This window comes from Triticum dicoccoides, chromosome 2A (genome assembly GCF_002162155.2).
Source record: "Triticum dicoccoides isolate Atlit2015 ecotype Zavitan chromosome 2A, WEW_v2.0, whole genome shotgun sequence".
Classification (NCBI taxonomy): Eukaryota; Viridiplantae; Streptophyta; class Magnoliopsida; order Poales; family Poaceae; genus Triticum; species Triticum dicoccoides.
In genome coordinates, this window is record NC_041382.1 from 725,293,832 (window position 1) to 725,306,262 (window position 12,431).

The following is a 12,431-nucleotide window of genomic DNA, read 5'->3' on the forward strand; positions in this document are numbered from 1 at the left end:
CTAACGGGTGCAGTGTCAGCAGTTGGAGACAGTAAACTTAGCTCTGCAGTTGATGATCTCAATTGCCACACACAACCATCCTAGGTGCTTGCTTTAACTTCGCGCTGTCAAATGTGGTTACATGTTGCTTCCAATTTGGTTAAATTGCATCTGCTTACTTTACACATTATACCTTTGATAATGACATTCCTTCCTATTTTTGATACATACTACATATGTCTATTAACCATGTTCGTACATCAAACTAATGCTCTTTTGTATCCCTCGTCAATCACTTATGATGAGATAGTCACCCGGGTGGATTTCTATGAGACGCCATACTCGTATAAAGAGTGGAGTGTCATCCTCCCCACATGATTATCAAGAAACAGCAAGGCTAAATGAAGATAGTCAGCGTAGCTCTCTAGTTGATCACCGCAATTCCCCCACACCACCATCGCAGGTGCTTGCTCTTACTTGGCAGTGTGATATGTAGTGTTCGTCTTACATGAAAGTAGTGTTCGTCAGTATCATGCATCAATGAGTTCTGAAGAGCAAATTTTATTCCTTTTTCTTGTGGGTTTGACTTGACAAGGCAAAATCAAGAAATAGGAAGGAAAAGAGTAAGGAAGGCGATGATGGTGGTCCTCTGCAGCAACGTAAACGGAGCATCTGTACCGATTCTCCTTGTACTGATAGTGCATTACAAGGTCCAAGTCTCTGCTCCCCTACTCCACCATCCAAGGTGCTTGCTCTAACTTGGCAGTGTGATATCTGGTTGCATGTTGCATATGGTGTCTAGCTCGTATTGCTCCTAATTAGTGTAAACTGCATCTGCTTAGCTTACATATGATACATGTGAATATGACACGCTTTCCTGTTTTTGGTACATACTATATCTTATGATAAGGCACTTTTCTTGTGTATCCCTCATCAAAGCTCCTAATTTGTTAAATTGCATCTCCTTAGCTTACACATTATACATGTGAATATGACACACCTTCCTATTTTTGGTACATACTACATCTGCCCATCACACCATGTTCTTACATCAAACTACTGTTTTTGTGTATCCTGCGTCTATCGCTTATGATGAGACAGTCACGCGCGTGGGTTAATATGAGATGCAATACTCTTATAAAGAATGCAACTTCATCCTCTCCACATGATTCTCAAAAAACAACAAGCCTAAATGAATATATTGAAAGTAGCTCTGTACCTGAAGACCGCACTTTCCCTACACCACCATCACAGGTGCTTGCTCTAACTTCACAGTGTGGTATGTGGTTGCATGTTGCATACAGTGTCTAGCTTGTAATGCTTCTAATTATGGTAAATTGCATCTGCTTAGTTTACACACTATACCTGTGAATATGACATGCCTTCCTATTTTCGCTACACACTACATCTATGTGTTAACCTTGTTCTTACATGAAACTACCTCTCTTCTGTATCCTGCATCAATTACTTACGATGAGTCACCTTTATTCGTTGCATATTGCATATTATTTCTAGCCTGTTGCCATGTATTGCTTCTAATTTGGTCAAATACATTTGTTAGGGCACCCTTTTAATTTGGCGGAGTGATATTTGTTTCATCTTTCATATGGTTTCTAGCTTGCATCGATTCTAACAAGTTCAAGCACCTTGTGCTTAGTTTACACTTTATACATTATACATGTCAATATGTCACGCCGTCCTGTTTTTCATATATATTCCATCCTCCTATCATGCGGCTGCCTTACATGAAAGTAGTGTTCGTCAGTATCATGCATCAATGAGTTCTGAAGAGCAAATTTTATTCTTTTTTCTTGTGGGTTTGACTTGACAAGACAAAATCAAGAAAGAGGAAGAAAAAGAGTAAGGAAGGCGATGATGGTGGTCCTCTGCAGAACGTAAACAGAGCATCTGTACCGATTCTCCTTGTACTGATAGTGCATTACAAGGTCCAAGTCTCCGCTCCCCTACTCCACCATCCAAGGTGCTTGCTCTAACTTGGCAGTGTGATATCTGGTTGCATGTTGCATATGGTGTCTAGCTCATATTGCTCCTAATTAGTGTAAACTGCATCAGCTTAGCTTACACATGATACATGTGAATATGGCACGCTTTCCTGTTTTTGGTACATACTATATCTGTCTATCACACCATGTTCTTACATGAAACTACTCTTCTTGTGTATCCTGCATCAGTCACTTATGATGGGACACCTTTAAGTTGGCAGTGTGATATTGGTTTGCGTCTTGAATATGATTTCTAGCATGTATTGCTTCTAGTTTGATGAACGCCACCTATGACGAGACCATTTTAACTTGGCAGAGTGATATTGACTGCACCTTCCATATGGTGTCTTGAAGTGTTTCTAATTTGTTAAAGTGCCTTCTGCTTAGTTACCACATCATAGGTGTGAATATGTCAAGCCGTCCATTTTTTCGTACATATTCCATCCTCGCATCATGACTTTGCCTTTCATCAGAGTAGTGTTCGTCAGTATCATGCATGAATGAGTTCTGAAGAGTGAATGATATTCCTTTTTCTTGTCGGTATGACCTCACAATGCAAAATCAATAAAGCTGAAGGAAATTGGCAAGGCATTGAATGATGGTGGTCCTTCCGAGCAACTGAAACGGAGGTTCTCTACAGATTCTACTCCGCCATCCTCCCAACAAGATTCGCAAGACAACGCAAGGCTAGACAGTCAACGTATCTGTGTAGATGATGAGCACATCTCCCCTACTCCACCATCACAGGTGCTTGCTCTAACTTGGCACTATTATATGTGGTTGCATGTTGCGTATGATGTCTAGCTTGTATTGCTTCTAACTTTATTGAATTGCATCTGCTTACTTTACACATAATGCCTGTGAATATGACATGTGTTCCTGTTTCTACATCAGACTACTATTCTTGCATATCCCGCATCAGTCACTTATGATAAGGCACCTTTAAGTCGCCACTGTGATATTGGTTGTGTCTTGCATATGATTTCTAGCATGTACTGCTTCTTATTTGTTAAAACGCCATACAATTTGAACTTGGCAGAGTGATATTGGTTGCATCTTTCATATGGTGTCTAGCTTGCAGTGCTTCTAATTTGTTGAAATGCCTTCTGCTTAGTTACCACATCATAGGTGTGAATATGTCACACCATCCTGTTTTTCATACATATTCCATCCTCGCATCATGTGTTTGCCTTTTATCCGAGTAGTGTTTGTTAGTATCATGCATGAATGAGTTCTGAAGAGCAAAATCATTACAGCTGAAGGAAATTAGTCCGGCAGTGGATGATGGTGGTCCTTCAGAGCAACTCAAACAGGGGGTCTCTACAGATTCTACTCCGCCATCCTCCCAACAAGATTCTCAAGACAACACAAGGCTGGACAGTCAACGTAGCTGTGTAGATGATGAGCACATCTCCCCTACTCCACCATCACAGGTGCTTGCTCTAATTTGACATTATTATATGTGGTTGCATGTTGCGTATGATGTCTAGCTTGTATTGCTTCTAACTTGAATTGCATCTGCTTACTTTACACATAATGCCTGTGAATATGACACGTATTCATGTTTCTAGAACATACGTGTACATGATGAGCACATCTCCCCTACTCCACAATCACAGGTGCTTGCTCTTACTTGGAACTGTTATACGTGGTTGCGTTTTCCGTATGATGTCTAGTTTGTATTGCTTCTGATTATGTTGAATTGTATCTGCGTAGCTTACAACTTATACCTGCAACGATCACTTACCCATAAGACACATTTAACTTGGGACTGTGATGTAGGTTGCATCTTGCATTGTCTTCTAGCTTGTACTACTTCTAATTTCTTGAAATGACTCTTACGACGAGACACTTTTTACCTGATAGAGTGATATTGGTTGCATGTTCATATGGTGCCTAGCTTTCATTTCTTCTAATTTTGTTGAAATGCCTTCTGCTTACTATTTTTTCATACATATTCCATCCTCCTATCGTACGTGTGGATATGAAATGCTGTCTTTTTTGTATATATTCCATCCTCCTATCATGCGCTTGCCTTACATCAAAGTAGTGTTCGTCTGTATCATGCATCAACTAGTTATGCAGAGCTAATTTTATTCATCTTCTTGTGGTTTTGACTTCATAAGGCAATATCAAAAAATCGGAAGGAAAATAGTAAGTTAGGGGATGTTGGTGGTCCTCCCCACTGACGCAAATAGAGACTCTCTAGATTTGCCACTGCTACTGCTAATGAAGTTGAAGTCCCAAGTCTACATGATGAGTTCATCTCCCGTACTCCACCATCGCAGGTGCTTGCTCTAAGTTGACAGTGTGATAATTGGTTTCATGTTGCATATGTTTTCTAGCCTGTATTTCTTCTATTTTGATTAAATTGCACCTGCTGAGTTTATACGTTATACATGTGCATATGACATGGCTTTCTGTGTCTAGAATACACTGCATCTATCTATCATACCATGTTCTTACATCAAAGTACTGCTGTTGTATATCCTGCATCAGTCACTCATGATTGGACGCTTCTAACATAGCAGTTTGATAGTGGTTGCATCTTGCATTGATTTCTATGTTGTACTGCTTCTAATTTTTCGAATTGCCACTTATGACAAGATACTTTTAACTTGGCAGAGTAATATTGGTTGCATCTTTCATATGGTGTCTAGCTTGCATTACTTCTATTTTCTTGAAAATCCTTCTGCTTAGTTTGCACATCGTAGCTGTGAATATGTCATGCCGTCCTGTTTTTCTTACATATTCCATCCTCATACGGTTGTCTTACATCAAAGTATTGCCTGTCTGTATCATGCATCAATGAGTTTTGAAGAGTGATTTTATTCTTTTGTGTTATGGGTACAGCTTGACATGACAAAGTCAAAAAAGAGCAAGGAAAATAATATAGTAGGGAGTGCTGTTACTCGTCGGGTGAAACGGAAAAGGTTCTGCCGTCGAGATTCTGCTGGTACTTATAGTGCAGTAGAAGGTCCAAGTCCACCGGCTAAATCTACAAACACAGTATCACCTGCTCCACCAGCTGCAGCATCCGCTTCAACTGTACCAGCATCTCAACCAGTTACTCGTTCATTTGCTCCGGAACTGGCCAGTTTCCAAGCTGCTTTCACACCTAACACTACTTCCGAAGCACTGCTGACATAACATGACTTGGCAAGATCAGATGAACCTCATGAGCATCAACACCAAGACGGTACCTGACCGAGTCAAGTTGCAGTTGCATGCTCCTTTATATGTACTCTCACAGTTTGATGTACACTAACACTTTCCATATTCGTTGTTGAACTAGCACCACGGCGCAAGCGGAAATAGACATCAGGGATAATGCTTGACAGATTAACAAAATCTAAAGGAGGAAGAATGGAGATCCATTTTGAGGCAGGTTTAAAAAGTCCACGTGATGCTACAGAGTCAGCCAAGTTAGTATCAGAGGCAGTCGTTGCCGTTAGGTGTCATGCACGTATCCTCCCAACGTGGATCTAGTACATAAATGAGAAAGACAATACCCAGTTTAACACCTTTCTTGACCATTTATCCGTAAGTAACGTTATTCATCGCAATTAGTAATATTGTCTTGCTCTGTCCCATACTTTCTAGCTTCCTCCTAATAAGACTTACATTCTTTTTTCAACAGATGAGGTTCAAGTTGGATCCGAAAGATGATGCAACTAGACAAGCATGCACTCATGTTTTTCAGTCTGCTCTGCAACAGTATCGGTACCACCTTAGAAAATCTCACTTTGAAGGCAAGGCTAACAATGAAATCACCCAAACATCTCTCTAGTGGAATATATTACAGATGAAGACTGGACAGCCCTCGTTAAACACTGGTCTAATCCAAAGTATCAGGTAGGCTATATGTATTTGATCAGACCACATATTGAACTTGTATTTATGTATGTGCCTTACAAGTGTATCTTCTTCTAGGCTAACTGTTTGAAGAACAAAACCAACCGTTCTAAAGTGAAATTCCAACAGACCACAGGATCTCGTAGCTATATTGCACACTACGAGGCTCTTCTAAATAACCGCTACTTCCTTCTTTTTTTGTGCCATATTATCGTATCTATATTGACTTGTTCCAAATACAGAGGAAATCTCATGCAGACCAAAAAGAACCTGAATCGAATGCAGTGCAAATCTTCAAGGATTGCCACACCAGCAAGATGAAGGGCATGAGTACACCAGTTCAAGCCACTGTTGTAAGTCCTTACTCCTCCTGCCTTGAACTGATTGGTACTGTGATGTGTTCATTTAACTACTTGGTTTGCAGCCAATGTCAGTTACTCTGTTCACTTTTATTCACAGTTGTCTTAACGTATCATTTCACCTTACATGGTTTAAAAGAGATGAAGGATATTCTTTTGGTCTTGATCTGTAATCTAGTTGTTATGTTCACGTGCGCACACAATGATAAAATAGCTTGTTTGTTTTATATCTGTTTGCCCATGATATGAATGATGTCATACTATGTCCATCCTACTTTAAACCATGTCTCTTTATCCTTAGATGTCAACGAATGTAAGAAAATAGACAATACAGTAGGCATGCTACATGGACATATGTTCCGAAAGTGATTTTATTATGTAGTTGGCACTACAATACATGCTAATGTATTACAGTTGTTCACCAAAATAAGTTATGTATAAACGTTTAACCTACTTTGTTTGTTTTTGTCTCATTAGTAACTTATCTGATACACTAATCTACAAGTTCAAACTTTCAGGAAGCTATGGAACAAATGATTGAACAGCCACAACCACCTGAAGGTGACGAGCCTACTACAGGCACAATGTCACCTCTTGCTGCAGTGCGTCAGTATCTCTCCACTAACAGTGCAAAAAGCACCTTCCTGCGTAATTCTGGGTTGGTTGTCAAGGTAACCTCGTCCAAATCGCCTACTGAACAAAATCTCCCTGCTAGACAGAGTGATATATCTGTGCTCCAGACACAAGTCCAATCCCTAGTGGACATTGTTTCGGAAACAAGAATAGTGGTTGAGAAATATCGTCAAGATATGAATGGTTTTGAAACCAGACTATCAGACATTCGCTTCGTTGTTCAAGAGCAATGGCGGAAAAAAGGTGGAGATCGTGCTGCTCCATCAGATTCTACAGCCTGAAACATTAGCACTTAGGTCAAATGATCTGTGCTTCTATACATCTGATGGTGCTTTTATCTGGAAGGACTGTAAACTTTATGCCAACAGACCTTTTGTTGTATGGTTGGAATTTATTTTGTTGTGATACAACATTTATGATGCTGCCTCAGGCTGCAGTAATTACGACGCTATTTTTGTATAGTGTAGGTTTATCTTAGTAATGTATTCGGCCTAAAGCTTCGTAGGAGCCCAACATGCCAACTTCGTCAGGCCCATTCCAATTGGGCTAAAAACGATTATGGGCCGAAATTGGCATGTAGCCCACTAAACATATCTGGGCCTAAATCAGCATAAGCTTTCTTATTTTTCTGGTAGGCCTGTGCCCATAGTGGGCCTTTAACAGGCCTAAACATAATTTGGGCCCTCAATAAAAGTATGCCGTTTATAGGTGTAAATATCTCGAGCCCATAAAATACATGGGCCTTTAATAGACCGAAAATGAGATTGGGCCCTGATTGTGCCAAATAACCCATTGGACTTTAACAGGCCGAAATTTGGACGGGCCATAAATGCGCCGACCTAATACACGGGCCTTTAATAGGCCGGAACTTCGGTCGGGCTAGATTATCGTCATTTTTATATGGGCCGTTAATGGGCCCGATATGACGTTGGGCCACATATGGCCCATGGTTTACGTCCGGCGTTAACAGGCCGAAAATGACAACAGGCCGAAAGTGGCCCAAAGCTATAGTGGGCCTCTAACAGGCCGAATGTCAGACATGGCCGAATATGACCCAAATCCTTCACGGTCGTTTATGGGCCGAAAGTTTTGATGGCCTATAAATGGGCCCAAATGAAGCCGGACCTTTAACAGGCCAGAAATACACCGGGCCGTAATTCGGCCCAATTACTTAGCGGACTGTTAACGGGCAGAAGTGACCATGGGCCGCGTTGATGACAAGTTTAGGACAGGCCGTTGACGGGACGATTTGACAGAGAATGTTGGGCCTTTAGCTGAGCCGACCCATTATGGTCGGCAGAATCTAGTGGGCCTTTAGCTGGGCCGGCCCATTGTGGTATGCAAAATCTTGTGGGCCTTTAGCTGGGCCGGCCCATTATGGTCTGCAAAATCGTGTGGCCTTTAGCTGGGCCGGCCCATTATGGTCCGCTAAATTTTGTGGGCCTTTAGCTGGGTCGGTCCATTATGGTCCGCTAAATCTTATGGGCCTTCGGTTGGGCCGACCCATTTACTCTTTGTGGGCCACTTTTGGGCCGGTCCACGTGTCAACATATCATAGGCCCATCTCGACTGTTGGAGGAGTGACACCTGTGCCAACGCGGAGCTGACGCGTGGATCCGTCAGCCAATGAGAATTTTACACGTGGAAAATATGCATTGGTCGTGGCTGTTAACGGGTTATCGGATCCAAAATCCGACCCGATAGCTTAACGGCGTTCCATTACGGTGGATGCCACGTGTCGGTCACCCTAGACGAAAGCACTTCTGTGACGCGTGATTTATCGTCATGGAAGTGGACACTTCCATGATAATAATTTTGGCAATGTCATGGAACACTTCTACGACCGCACATGTATGACTATCTTGATTCTGTCATAAATTTGTCATGGATGTACATGCATGACAGAAAACGCAACCTACTGTGACAAACACGTATCATCACGGAAGTGTATTTTTTTTGTAGTGCAATGGCAAGACGACTAGCAAAGATGAGACTTTTGTTGGCTTCAGGTACATGAAGAATATTGTTCAAGTAGAGATCACGATCTAGGGTATGAATTTCTGAACGACCAATATGTTTAATATCCATACCTGATCCGCTTGTAGTATGTATCTGTTCATTGCCGTTGTAGCGATCACACACGTTCAGCTTCTCCAGGTCATCCGTGATATGATAAGTAGCACCACTATCAAGGTACCAGTTGGTGTCTACGCCATACTGCGGGGCTGCAAGATTGGCTGATTTCTCCTCCATACCTTGGTAGGACTCGTCATACCTTTTCCGGCACTTCCATGCCGGATGGCCCATCTTCCCGCAGATCTGACATTGCACCCGAGAAGCAGAGGCATGGTTGTTGTAGTTGCCTCCGCTGTCGCCTCCATTGTTGCCGCCGTGGCCACTGCCGCCACGACCTCCTGGCTTGGAATAGCCACGGCCGCCGCGGTCACCACCATTGCCAGCTTGCCTACGGCCGCGGTCACCACCTCCACCGCCTTGCTTGCGGCCTCGGGTGGCACTGTTGGCGGAGGACTGCGACCCGCCGCCACGAAGATTCAGCCTCGTCTCGAAGCTGAGCAGCTACGAGAAAAGCTCAGCTGCAGTGACCGGCTCCACCCTGGAGCACATAGCAGAAACCACCAGATCGAAATCTTCATCGAGTCCGGCGAGGATGTGGGAGACAATGTCTTCCTCATCCACCCTCTTTCCCGCGGCGATCAGCTCGTCGATGAGGGTTCTGACCTTCCCGATGTAGTCGGTGATGGAAAGGTTGCCCTTCCGCAAGTTAGCGAGGGCGATGCGGACGTTGGTGGTCTGCGATCGAGTGCGAGATGCAAGCATCCCCTCGACCGTGTTCCAGAGATCCGCCAAGGGTGTGACAGGACGCAACCCGGATGGCTATCTCACGAGGAAGAGTCGTCAGGAGATAGGAGAAGACTTGTTGGTCTTTCGCATACCAGGTTTGGAAGTCAGGATTCGCCGCTTTCGTCGTGGTCTTGCCGTCGGCGGAGGCCACGTCGATCTGCATGGGCGGCGGCGGCTGCTCAACGTCGAGGTACTTCGCCATCTGGGCTCCCCGGATGGCGGAGAGCACGGTCGCTCGCCACAGGGCTTGGTTGCCCTTGGTAAGCTTCTCTGTGGCAGCGTGAGCGAATGGCGAGGAGAGGAAGGAACTTGAAGACGTCGCCATGGATGAGCTCGAGGATTGCTCTGATTACCATGAAAGAAAGAGAATTGTGGAAGCGTATGCTGTTCGGCAGGGACACGTTCGTGTTATATAAAGATGTCAAGATTACAAGATAGGTTGCGCAGGTTGTTACTAGGCTTGGCCTCTACTCCAAGCTATACAAAGATAAACCTATCATAGCTAACAATCTGCCGCACACTCAAGATTACATGTATGTGTACATAATACGTGACAACATGTCACAAAATACTAGCCTATACATTTTCTACAAGCCTATCATTTAACAGGGGATAGGCAGTGGCGGAGGATGAAAAATATTTAAGATGGGGCGAACTTTGCGCCGGCAACCGTCGCGGCAACATGCAAGCCAACACCGGCGACTAGCAATACCGTTGTGCCGCTACTGCTCACCTGTCCCGTGTGCCCACGACTGGGCCTTGTCAAGTCTCCGCTGCTCCAGATCTTTGCCCGACCAACTGCCGCCACCTACAGTGGCCACTATCGTTAGGGTTGGTTGCTCGGTCACGTGATGAGAGTGGTGGAGCCGGGATTGAAGCAACCCCGGGCCAAAAGTAAATAAATTCGTCATCATGGAATAATTTTGACACTTTGTTTTTTCGGAAAAACTTCCAATCTATTCATTTTTAATCATGGCAGTGCAACGAACATCAAAAATAAAAATTACATTCAGATCCATAGACCACCTAACGACGACTACAAGCACTGAAGCGAGCCGAAGGCGCGCCGCCATCATCACCCCTCCATCGCCGGAGTCGGACACAACTTGTTGTAGTAGACAGTCGGGAAGTCGTCGTGCTAAGGCCTCATAGGACCAGCGCACCAGAACAGCAACGCTGTCGATGAAGAATAACGTAGGTTGGAAGGATTCAACCCGAAAAGACACGAACGTAGAAGAACAACGACGAGGCAGATACTCCATCCAACATTTCAATTCAAAGCTCAATTCTTAACAAATCGTGAAAATTTCAATTCATTGTCACATAAGCAGATAGGCTCCTACATAGGCCGGCTACACTGGCTGTAATATCCCCTGATGTCCTAATAATTTTACCAAGCATGAATGGAAATTTACCAAACGACGAGGCAGCAGGCAACATGGCGGCCGGGACTTGCGAAGGATGGTGGGGGCCAAGACCAGGGGGGTGAGGAGGCCGGGATGGCGGCTGGCGGCAGCACGTGAGCAACCTATTAGGGAGGCTGCCGGCGACCCTCGCGTTGAAGGACTGGAGCGCCTGTCCGCGTGTGGATCAGTGGATGTCGCCGTGCTTGTGCTTGTGCTGAACCAAAACCCCAAACTTTTCGCAAAAAAAAAAAAAGAACCAAAACCCCAAACGACCATGCCCCCCTTTTTCTATTTTTCTTTTCTTCTTCCATCCATCTAGCGATGCATGCACGACCTGATGTGTGTGTGCGCAGCTTATCGGTATATAAAATCTGGCGCTAAATCAAGGTAGGGCGGGCGCCTCACCTCGCCCTACCGAGTCTTCCGCTTGTGGGGATAGGGGATCACCCTGTCGAAGACCTTTCTTCGTTTGAATATAAGGTCCGACGTCGTTTACCTTTATAGCTACACTTCCTCACGAGACAAAAGTCTCAATCCAAGATATCCATTTGGGCGAGAAACCTTTTATACAGGAGTTTGTAGCAAAATAGGTCATTTCACTTTATCATAGACTTTCTCAAAGTCTATTTTAAAGATCACCCCATTCATTTTCCTTCTATGCAACTCATGTACAGTTTCATGCAAGATACGACCCATCTAGGATATTCCGGTCTCCCACCAGCTACCGAATTGATCCTATATGTAGCGACTTTAGTGAAGATCTTGAAGCTGGCTTTATTGACAAGCTCTTGAGTTATTGTAAAGACTACAATATGTTTCTTGACCAATAAACAGCTTTCTTCACAAACAAGGAAAAAGTGTCCATCAGGTCATCTCGCAAAACAGGCCGTGCAATTACTATACAACTATGTTTGATTGTTTGGGAAAGATCTACTACCTCTGTAAAATCCACCTTCTTTCTTAGTATAAATATGACAGCACCTTGACGAGAAACGAAGATTTCGGTTGTATAGTTAGAACCAAGAGCATAGTGGCACAGCTATCTTAACAAGTAAAAACATGTTCTCCCATTGATTAGGAAGCGTGCACCAGCTGCCTCTCTGCACAAATTACATACCCCCTCTGTACAAACGGGGGTGGTGGCCGTATTTTTCCTCAACAGCAAAGAAGACAAGGAAAGGAAGCATGCTGCGGACATCGAACCCTACGAATCGTTCAAAACCACTGCACATAACCCAGGCTAGGCGCATTGGTTTTGAAACTTTGGAGGGTCACACGTGTATGCTTTCAATTCATAGTTGAGGGTCAAATGAGCCAAGCTCCAAACTCGAGAG

General features: G+C 43.9%; 1 pseudogene; it reads right to left on the minus strand.

The window, feature by feature from the left end:
- Window positions 1-9,390: 9,390 nt before the first annotated feature.
- Window positions 9,391-9,529, minus strand: LOC119359952 (annotated as a pseudogene).
- Between the last annotated feature and the right edge of the window lie 2,902 nt (window positions 9,530-12,431).